Genomic DNA, 10,949 nt, shown 5'->3' with positions numbered 1-10,949 from the left:
CTCTCAATACTTCCACCTCTCCGGTTGAGGGGGAAAGCTCTACTCCGGATCTAGTCGCAACCTTTGAGGTTCCAGTACATGATGTTGTTCAATTTCCTGCCCGCAGAGAAGCATTACCATCAAATGCATCTTCGGATTCGGATGATGAACTCATAGAGAATATTGACACTAGAACCGATCCAAGGATTGTCACTCTCCCATTTGTAGTCCAGGGGGAACCTTCTCAGGTTATAGAGGAACTCCCGTCCGCAATCCAGGGGGAACCTCTCCCGGCTACTCAAGAAAATTCTGTTCCATTAGATCAAGATGATTCAGCAGGATGTTCTCAAATCCAGGGGGAACTGCCATCCCTAACCGCAGATTCCTCTAATATCCAAGATATTCCTTCTACCACAGCTGCTGATCATCTGCTGTCACGTCTTCATGTATGGTTGAAAGACCACCCACCAGGTCAAATCATCTGCAACCCATCCCCAGGTATCCAGACTCGGTCTTCCAAGGACTTATCTAATCACTGCCACTATGCAACATTTATGTCCTCGGTAGAGCCCATAACGATCAAAGAAGCACTGCTTGAACTGGACTGGATAGCCGCAATGCAAGAAGAGCTTGAAGAATTTCAAAGAAACAAAGTATGGCAGCTCGTTCCAAAGCCACATGGTCACTCCATTGTTGGCACTAGATGGGTGTTCAAAAACAAGCTTGATGAATCCGGTGCGGTAATCAGAAACAATGCAAGGCTTGTTGCCCAGGGCTATAGTCAATTGGAAGGCATTGACTACGATGAAACGTATGCTCTGGTAGCACGCATGGAAGCCATCCAGATCTTTCTAGCATACGCAGCCCACAAAAACATCAAGGTACACCAGATGGACGTTAAAAGTGCCTTTCTCAATGGGGAACTAAAAGAAGAAGTTTATCTTCAGCAACCTCCAGGATTTGAAATTGTTGAATTCCCAGACCACTGCTACAAGCTTGAAAAAGCAGTCTACGGTCTGAAGCAAGCCCCAAGAGCTTGGTATGAGACACTCTCTTAATTCCTTGTCTCATTCGGGTACAAGAGAGGAGTGATTGATCCCACACTATTCAGAAAAGCAAATGGTGATCATCTTATGATGGTACAAATATATGTGGATGACATCATCTTTGGTTCGATTGATCAAGGCATGGTAGATGAATTTGCTAAGCTGATGACCAACAAGTTCAAAATGACCATGAATAGAGAGATTAACTTCTTTCTAGGTCTTCAAGTGAAACAAGTACCGCAAGGCATATTCATTCATCAAGAGAAATACACCACTGAACTATTAAAGAAATATTCGATGGACAATTGTTCATCTGCTAAGGTCCCCATGGCCTTCGGTTATAAGATCTCTGCTGATCCCTCAGGCGAATCTGTGGATCACAAGACTTATAGAGGCATCATAGGCTCTTTGATGTATCTCACCGCAAGCAGACCGGACATTGCCTTTGCAACTGGTGTTTGTGCAAGGTATCAGGCTGACCCGAAAGCATCTCACCTGACCAAAGCCAAACAGATTCTACGGTACCTGAAAGGAAGCAAATCTCTTGGTCTATGGTACCCCGCATGCAATGACTTCAGCCTACAAGCCTTCACAGATGCGGATCATGCTGGATGCAAGCTCGATCGAAAAAGCACTTCAGGTGGATGTCAATTTCTGGGAGAACGTCTCGTCAGCTGGTCTTCAAGGAAAAAAAGCTGTGTCTCTCTATCAACTGCATAAGCGGAGTATGTGGCCGCAGCCAACTGTTACTTTCAAGTCCTTTGGATGAAGACTCAACTAATGGACTACAGGTATAGAATGTTGTGGATACCGATATATTGTGACTCTGAAAGTGCTATTGCTATATCTCACAATCCGATTCAGCACTCAAAAACCAAACATATTGAACTACGGTATCATTTCATCAAAGACCACATCTTGAAAGGTAAAATTGAACTCATCTTTGTCCCTTCTCATGAAGAGATTGCTGATGTGTTCACAAAAGCGCTCGACTCGACAAAACTCAACAGTTTCCTGCAAATGCTAGGGATGATGAATCCAGACCCGCAATTATTTTTGAATTGTTAGCTACCGCAGAACATTCTTGGTCTCCGTTGCGGTTCTAACTGAGAATTACATATGATAGATGGTTTTGGTACCGCAGTCTAGGTACCGCAACCATATGTCATATGTATCTCTCATGGGTCCTAATGGTTTGTTATTACTAATTTTTGTACAAGTGTTTTCCTCTCGGTTCCTCACTACAGTCTTTCCTTTGTTTATCCGCGATGACGAATCTCAACCGCAATGTTTTTTTTATTCGCTATGAAGATTCTCAACCGCAATGACGTTTCCATCCTCGACCATCATGATAATTTCCCAACTGTTTCATCAACTCTCGAATCTTTGTGTTCTATTTAATGATCCTTCATTAAATAAAATAAAACATTCCCTTTAGAAACTGTCACATTCTCTTTCTGTATAAACCCCGTGTCAGACCTATTTTAGGGATGATGACAAAAAAGAATGATTTTCCAATAAACACATCTTTAATTTGTCCTTTCCTCACCCTACCACGTCCCATCCGTTACAACTTTCTCTCTCATCACCCCCACGATTACCTGATGTATTGACATGCGTCTGACCTTACATTAAATGCAAAACCCTTTTTGGAAATCTCCCAAAATTCTTTTAAACCCTTTTAATTTTGTGTGGCTAAGATTTAATCCACAAATCATAGTTTACCCCCAAAAAACCCCAATCGATGTTTTACCCTCTTCTACCTTTTTTTTACCTAGGGTTAAAACCTTTTCACCACCCTTTTATAAACCCATCTTCTTCCCAATAATCCTTTACGCTCTCTGATTATCGATTGTTCTCTCCCAACCTTCAAAACCCCCACAACTCTCAAGAACTCCATTTTTCTTCTCTCACAATGGTGAAATCAGGTGCATCTAAGAAGCAATCCAAGGCTTCAGGTTCTGCGAATCCAACTGGTTCTGACTCTCCAACCATAGCTTCAAGCAATTTCAGAGCAGTTTTTGAAGATCACCCCTCATACAATGCCCCAACCAAGCTTATGGTCAAGTATCTCAAAAACCATATTCTGTTTGGTCCATTCAATGCCTTTACAGACGTTGTTCCAGTGTCAACACTCTTCAAATGTGCTTTTTCTGCATATCGTCCATTCGAGAACCCCCAAGAAGTGCATCTCAACCTCATCAATGATTCTTTGGTCATCTTGACCAAAGAGAAGTTCTTATCCGCCATTAATCTTCTGATTCACCCCTCCTTCAAGATTTTCTCACCGTCAATGTCTGATGTCACAGCCGCACTCTACCAGATGGGGTATCAGAAACCAATTTGAGGGATTGGTGAGTTTAAAAAGAACTAACTGCCTACGGTTTGGCAGTTTGTGTGCCACTTCGTCATCCGTTGTCTATCCAGCAGAACCGGAGGCATCGACAACATGGGATTAAAGGTGCTAGAACTGGTGTGGAGCATCTTCACAGGCTATGATGTCAACTATGGGTAGATTCTTTGGGACGATTTCCTTTAATATATCCCCAAAGAGCACCCAAGGGAGAACCCAATAGAGCTCACATTTGCTCGGTTCTGGTCACTATGCATCCCAAACTTGCATGCAGATGCTGGCATTAACATGGGCAGTGACATCAACTTCTTTGTCACTAAGGATATAAAAAGGTACAACCCTTCTTCTGACCAAACTTTATTTGGACCGATCCGCAGGCTTCCCACCCATATTCTTACTTTTCTTGGTCTTAAGACTACTTATGTCTCAGACCACATTGAGGCTACGGAGGGTATTACCCCATACCCTTCTACCCCGCCTCTTCCATCTGCAGCCCTTATCCCTGAGGGTACCGCAGTCCCCTCTGCCACTACGCTATCCAACCATTCTCAAAGAAGAAATTCGTTGGCATCCAAGAAGAAACAAAGCACACCTAAGAAAGATGCTCCAAAACGAACCGCACCCTCCAAGAAACGCAAGAAAAAACCTCCCCCAACCGTATCTAGCACTGATTCAGATGAGGATAGGCAACCCATCACTATTCTCAAGAAAAGGAAAACAACCGAAACCTCTAGCCATATGCGTGACTAGATATATGCTGAAGCCTCTTAAAAGGCTCCAGTAGTCCTTGGGGTGGCCGCACACCCATTCGATACCTCTATCTTTTTCGTGTCAGACTCAGAAAGTGAGTCTGATTCTCATCTACGTGGAGACTCCCCCCAGTGAACTCCCAAGAGGATGATACTGGTTCACGCCCTAAGGTCTCCAGGGCTTCCCGACTGCATGTTTTTTCCCCAGAGGAGTTGCGCTCCATCCTTCTTTCTGTTACCCAAACACTACAAACACCTTCCCACCTGCAGGGCATCTCTTTCGCCGATGCTAGAATTGGGCCGAGGCCAGACTTGACCATGGATCAAGGAGACCGAGGAAGCCAAGGAAATCCTACTCTGCTTTCATCTTTCACAGGTGGTTTAGGCATGGTGAGCACAAATGTGCAAGGATCTATGGACCCGAAGGACACTTCGTTGCGATTTGAAGGATTTCATGGCGATAACTCAAATGACTCCTGGTTACAGTACAATCCAGTAACCGAGTCATAGAAAAAGAAGTATGTTGCATTCAAGAGGGCCTTCTAAGCCCGCAAGGTGCAACAGATCAAGCACCAGCAACAAAAAGAATAGGAGATCTAGTCCGTGGCTAGGTATTGGGTAAATGCCATGAGCAATGCCCATATTGTAGCCACAATCCAAAAGGTTCAAAACTGGATGGATCAGATGCCAGAAACTATGTTGAAAGCTCAAGATTCAGGCGCAGCCGCAGTTACCTCCAAAGTTCCTCCTACTCCAACTCCTATTCCATCTCCCACTCCTACAGTCAATCCATCACAAGACGAAGGGCCTGCAATCGAACTCAGCTCAACCCCTACCTTCAGTCTTAATGATGAAGACATCCAAGAGGTCAACAAACCGACACCTTCAGACGACGGCCTGATGATGTTTGAAGAAGAAGAGGAGTCTAGTGGTTCTCAGCATTCCACTTCCAAGCCTAAAGAGAAGAAAAAGAAGAAGATGAATGTTGTCACCCGGAAGGATTTCATGAGCCTTCAAGCCAAAGTAGATCAAATCTTGGTTGCGGTTAAACACACTCAACCTCAACCTGAAGACACTCCAGGACCACAGTCATTGATTGAAAGAATTGAACGACTGGAGACAAAGGAGCATATGGCTGCTGAACGCATCTTTCTCAAAGTAGAGATGAGGACCCGGTCCCTTGATAACAACCGCAAGGCTGACCATAAGGACTTCATGGCTACAACGGAACGCCTCATTACTGAGGTGACCGCAATCAAAAAGGATCTTCAAGCAACCATTGCAGATCAAGCTGCTCAGTCTCAGAAAGTGATACATGAGACTCATACTGCTTATGAGTCCACTATCTCTGTTCATCACGCAACCATCAACAGACTGCAGAAATCCCTTTCCTCCAACTTCCATGCCCCTGAGATCCTCTAGCTTACCAAAGAGATTCACAAGCTGCTCTTCAACTCCTCCACTCCAAACAATTCCCAATTGGTAGAGGCTATCAAAGCTCAGTTTCAAGAAGTCTGTGCCAAGGTGGATGGACTTAAGCAATGGCTTGAGGAAGCACCTCCATTGCATTCCTCAAGAGGGGGAAGTGAAGAAGAAGAACAAGTCCACCACTCTGATACATCTATCCATCAGAGTCCCCCTCTCACCACTAAAAAAATTCCAACACCGCAGCCCTCACCGCAACCATCACAACATACTCCATCTCCCCACACTTCACCTCCAAAATATACTCCCAAAAAGCCTGAGACTCCTCCTCACTTCAAAAATCTTGAGGAGAACACGTTATCCACAAGCTCCATAGACTCCCCTGCCACAGCCCAAAGAAAGCATGATTGGAAGGCGGCCAAGCTTGTTGAACTTATCTAGAGAGAATGCGGATTCGACACTATGATAGATGAGTCATTGATTCACTCATGGGTCAATCCACACCATAGGCTATTGGATGAAGACTACACCCCGCACCTCACATATGCTGAGCCCCCTGCTGATGGATACTGGGATATTCCAATTTCTCCAAATGCCAAGTACTTTGCTGTATTTGAGTCATTTAACTGCAACCTTCCTGCTCACAAACAACTTCCAATGGAGTTTGAAAGACTTAACCAATTTTATGCCAAGCATGGCTCCTCCATTGAGAATATATGGTCTAACGATAGACCATCCGCAGTCAAGAACTACAAGATGCGAAAGTTCATGAAGGCTGATTTCATCCAGTATACTCTCACCAGAAGGGAGCATGACTACATCCGCACCCAGGCAGACTTCCCTTGCATGAATCCGGAAGAAATCTTCCTTATTGCCAGGGTGTTCCAGAACAAGGCAAAAAGCATCCTAAGATGCAAATAGCGCTTGAAAAAGCCAACTCTTTACTGAGGGATAGAGTCTGTGACTTTGCCAAAATAGATGCGGATATCTACCCCACCATCATCAAGAAGTTTGATCTCCCACCACTTGAACCAGTGCCAATGCCTACTGAAGGCTTCGAAGAAAGATCACTAGGCGCAACAAACTTCCTTGTACTTGGAATCATATTCAAACGAAAGACTAACAACGTTAAATACTTCATTCCGATGAATGCCATGCACCGCTTGCCCAAGAAACAACTTGACATATGTCGGACCGCAGGTGAAAAATCGAAGCATACTACTACAGAAGTCAAGTTTGAAATTTCAAGAAGAATCACATGGCTGGAAAATGTCAGGAAGTTCTGGTGGATTTTGATCATGTTTCTCAAACTTGATAGCTGAACCAGAGTTAAAGAGGTCACTTAGGGGGAAATTGTTGAATCATAAAAGTGACCCTCTTGAACTCAGCTACCGCAACCATCTCTCTACCGCAACGGTTCAGCACACATAGCCAATCCAGCACCCGGAGTCAGTTCTTTATCAGCAACCGCAATCAATCTTTTGCTACCGCAGTCTACATATCTAGATTACTTATTGTCTTTTATGTAATACACTTTATTATCCAGTATGCCTTGCATGGCTGCTTATAGAGTTGTAGTCTAGAATAGTACAAAGTCTCTATAAATAGAGACTTATTCTCTTGTATTAACTACCTTTACACTCAATCACTGATAACTTGCGTATTATTCTGAATACATTCTCCAATTTATCTTCTTCATTTCTCTATCTTTCTATTCTTCTTACTCTCAATTGTTACTAAAGCATACCTGATTATAACATCTCTCCGAAGCAAGTCTTTAAGACTTAATCACTAAGTTTGATCTTTCTTATTAACTTGGAGTGATTGCATTCCTTGTTACGAATCAGCTTAAGTGTATTCTTGATATAACAATTGTTGTCATTTATATTTCTATACTTTCCTCAACTAACTCTCTAACTATCTAACTATATTATTGTTGAGCTTTTAGATCCTTTGAGATTAACTATTCCGCAATATACTTGTTCTAACTTTTGTCCAAGTGTGTCTCCAAGTTTTTCTCTCAACATCAGCAGTCAGAGATTTGCAGGATTCCGGCAGTTGCAAGGTTAGTTTTCCTCACTATACTCAAGGGTCTAAGGCACCAAGGCTGGCCCTTTAAATTGTTGTTAGAGCCTGTTATGTTATGTGATGATATGCTTGCTAGTATCCTGGTAGATGAGATAGTGATATGATAATATGCCTTGTTAGCTTAGTATCCTAGAGAAATGGATGGTTGTATGATGGTTAGTTCCGTTGGATCAACGCCCTGGTAGTTGGGTAGTGATTATTCATAGACTGGTAGTTGGTCTTGCACTATGTATGCTGGTAGGAGGTTACCTGCGGGTTATGTATGTTGAGTAGTAGCGAAGGGTATTCCATCCTGGTAGGATGATAGGGCCCTAGTGTATTGGTTCTGTAGAGTGTTCTATGTATGCCTGTTATGTGTGCATGTTTGCTAGTGTAGATTGGCATTCCAGCCCGATGGTTGTGGGCTAGGAGTATTCCATCCAGGTAGGATGATTGGACTCATAGTAGTTTGGCACTCCAACCCGATGGTTGAGGGGCCTGGGGTATTCCATACCGAGGGATGATTGGACCCATAGTAGTAGTAGTAGTAGTAGTAGTAGTGGTAGTTACTGTATGTATAGGAAGCGGGGCATTCCAACCCGATGGTTGTGGGCCAGGAGTATCCCATCCCGGTAGGATGATTGGACTCATAGTATGTTGGCATTCCAACACGATGGTTGAGGGGCCTGGGGTATTCCATCTTAAGGGATGATTGGACCCATAGTAGTTATTGTTGTACGCGTAGGTGTATGGGCATTCTAACCCGATGGTTGTGGGCCGAGAGTATTCCATCCTGGTAGGATGATTGGACTCGTGTTAGGTAGGCATTCCAACCTGATGGTTGAGGGCCGGGGGTATTCCAACCGGAATGTTGATTGGACCCGAAGTATGTTGTTCTTTGCTGTATGCGTATGTTTATGTGTGTATGAGTACTTTAGGGGAACTCACTAAGCTTTCGGGCTTACAGTTGTGGTTTATTGTTTCAGGTGCTTCAGGAGATCGTGGCAAGGCGAAGGCGTGATCGTACCGCTCCTCATGTTTATGCTTTATATAATATGATTCTGGGAAAGTACTCTGATGTTTAAACTATTTTGAAAACAAGATGTATGAACATAATGGTTTTTGAATAAAATTAAAATGTTTTAAATTGGTTGAAATTTTGGTCATTACAAGTACTTTCTCAAAGTATGTACTTTTTTAGTCTATTCTATCCATCTCTCAAAATTCGTATCCCGAGAATATAGGCAGCGTCTCCTAGATCCTTCATAGTGAAGCATATTCTAAGCCAATATTTCACTTCTGGCAAGTTTGGAATGTCGTTTCCCATGAGTATTATGTCATTAACATAAGACAATAGAAAAGTTACTATACTCCCACTAACTTTGACATACATGCTAGACTCATCCACACTCCTAGAAATACCAAAATCTTTGACTTTTTCATGGAAACAAATATTCTAACTGCAAGATGCTTGTTTCAATCCTTTTTTTAATTAACTATCAAATAATTAACCAAATTATCTACCCCCATTTCCGTCTATATTAATTTCTAATGACATCTCCTAAGGATCATCACCTACATCGCATTTTCTTATATATTCATCGCTAAGGTCCTCACCTAAGGATCATCGCATACATCACATTCTTTTATATTGTAACAACCCGAGCTTTCCCATTCTTTCTAGGAAGATTAGTTCCATTATATTTTGATGTTAATTTACTTTTTCATTGTTAAAGTTAACGTTTAAGGGCTTAAAGTGTAAGAAATGGTTACTTGATCATGTATATTGGTCATGTAGTAATTTTGAACATTTTAAGGGACTAAGTTGAAAGTTTGATGCATATAAACTCTTAAGAAAACCCTAATTCAGGATTTAACTCCCATTTGCAACCAACAAAACTTCCTCTAGGCGTCCATCTTCTTGAGAGAATTTCCTAGGGTTCTTGGCATTGGAGTTGTGTTGAAGTGAAGAAGGGTGGAAACTTTGGTGCTCTTGGTGGACTCGTGTTGGGACTCACATAGCTTCTTCTTAGAAACATTTTGGTGGTTCATTTTGGGATTTCCAGAAGGTAATTCATTTATCCTTAGTTCATATTTTTGTTCCTTCAAGCCACACACAAGGAAGATACAAGAATAAAGCAAAATTTTTGGTTTTGGTGTGTTTGATTGTCCCACTAATGTACCTATCATTAAGGTTACCAAATAAGAGTATTTAGGGGTTAAGAACACCCTAATGGAGGCTTGATCAAACCAATTTGGAGAAGAAGTAAGTGATTAATAGATGATTATGAAACTGTAAAAGTTCGTTAGCACGATGTGCGCATTGCCCTGTCACATCATGAGAATGGATTCGAATCGATTCAGTTCGCGATAGTTTACTAAGTCATGGTGTGAGTAGCCTTTGTAATTTCACTATGATGTGGACTTGATAGTCAAACCCTAACATATGTTTGAAGTCACAAAGTGACCGCCCTGAGTGTCACGGCGTGAAGGAGGAACTGATCAGGCTTGAATCGCGATGATGCCTGAGCTCATGACATGACACACCCATGGTCACAATGTGAGACTCATATGGACGTAATCAATTCAATTTTTATGAAATGTTTGTGATAAGATATTTTGGTATTCTTTTAGGGGTTTCATAGTGCTTATGTGAAGGTGGTTTTCCTCTGTTATTAGCTTCCCAAAATTAGGACAAAAGGTGAGTCATTTCTTACGTGGTTTTAGCACTAGTTTGGAAGGATATCGTACAACTATTTTGTGTTCTTGTCTTTTGATGTTGGGTGAAGTTCGAAACTGATTGTTAAAGGTACAATAAGACCTAAACATATAGTATTATTGATTACATAATTAAACTAGGTGTTTGATGTATGCTAGATCCTTGAACTAATCAATTGATGCAACATGTGAGTGTTAGTTCCATGCTAGAAAGTGAGGCTTTTACTGTGGTTGTATTGTGATGTTATGTATGCTATATTTTTTGTTTTGTCTCTTTTGAATAAAACTAGGAAATGCATGCTAGATGTTGGGTGCCTATAAGGTGTATCTTAATATATGTCATGATATGTTGTTATGTATACATTGTGTTTGATATGCCTTGGATTATGTTTTGGATAGATGTAGTATGCCATGGATTAATATTATTAATTCACTTGCATGATTATATAAGACTGGCGAGCTATGTGTTTTGCCCATGTGAGAGAATGTTAATTAATTCCAAATTAATTAAATTAAAGGGGAAATACACATAGTGGGATTAAAGGCTAAAAACCTAACTTAGGTATGTGCCTTGATGAGTTGCCGCGGCAGAAGACTATTGATGGAGGAAAA

Source organism: Lactuca sativa, chromosome 5 (genome assembly GCF_002870075.4).
Source record: "Lactuca sativa cultivar Salinas chromosome 5, Lsat_Salinas_v11, whole genome shotgun sequence".
Lineage (NCBI taxonomy): Eukaryota > Viridiplantae > Streptophyta > Magnoliopsida > Asterales > Asteraceae > Lactuca > Lactuca sativa.
Note: the sequence above shows the minus strand (reverse complement) of the source record.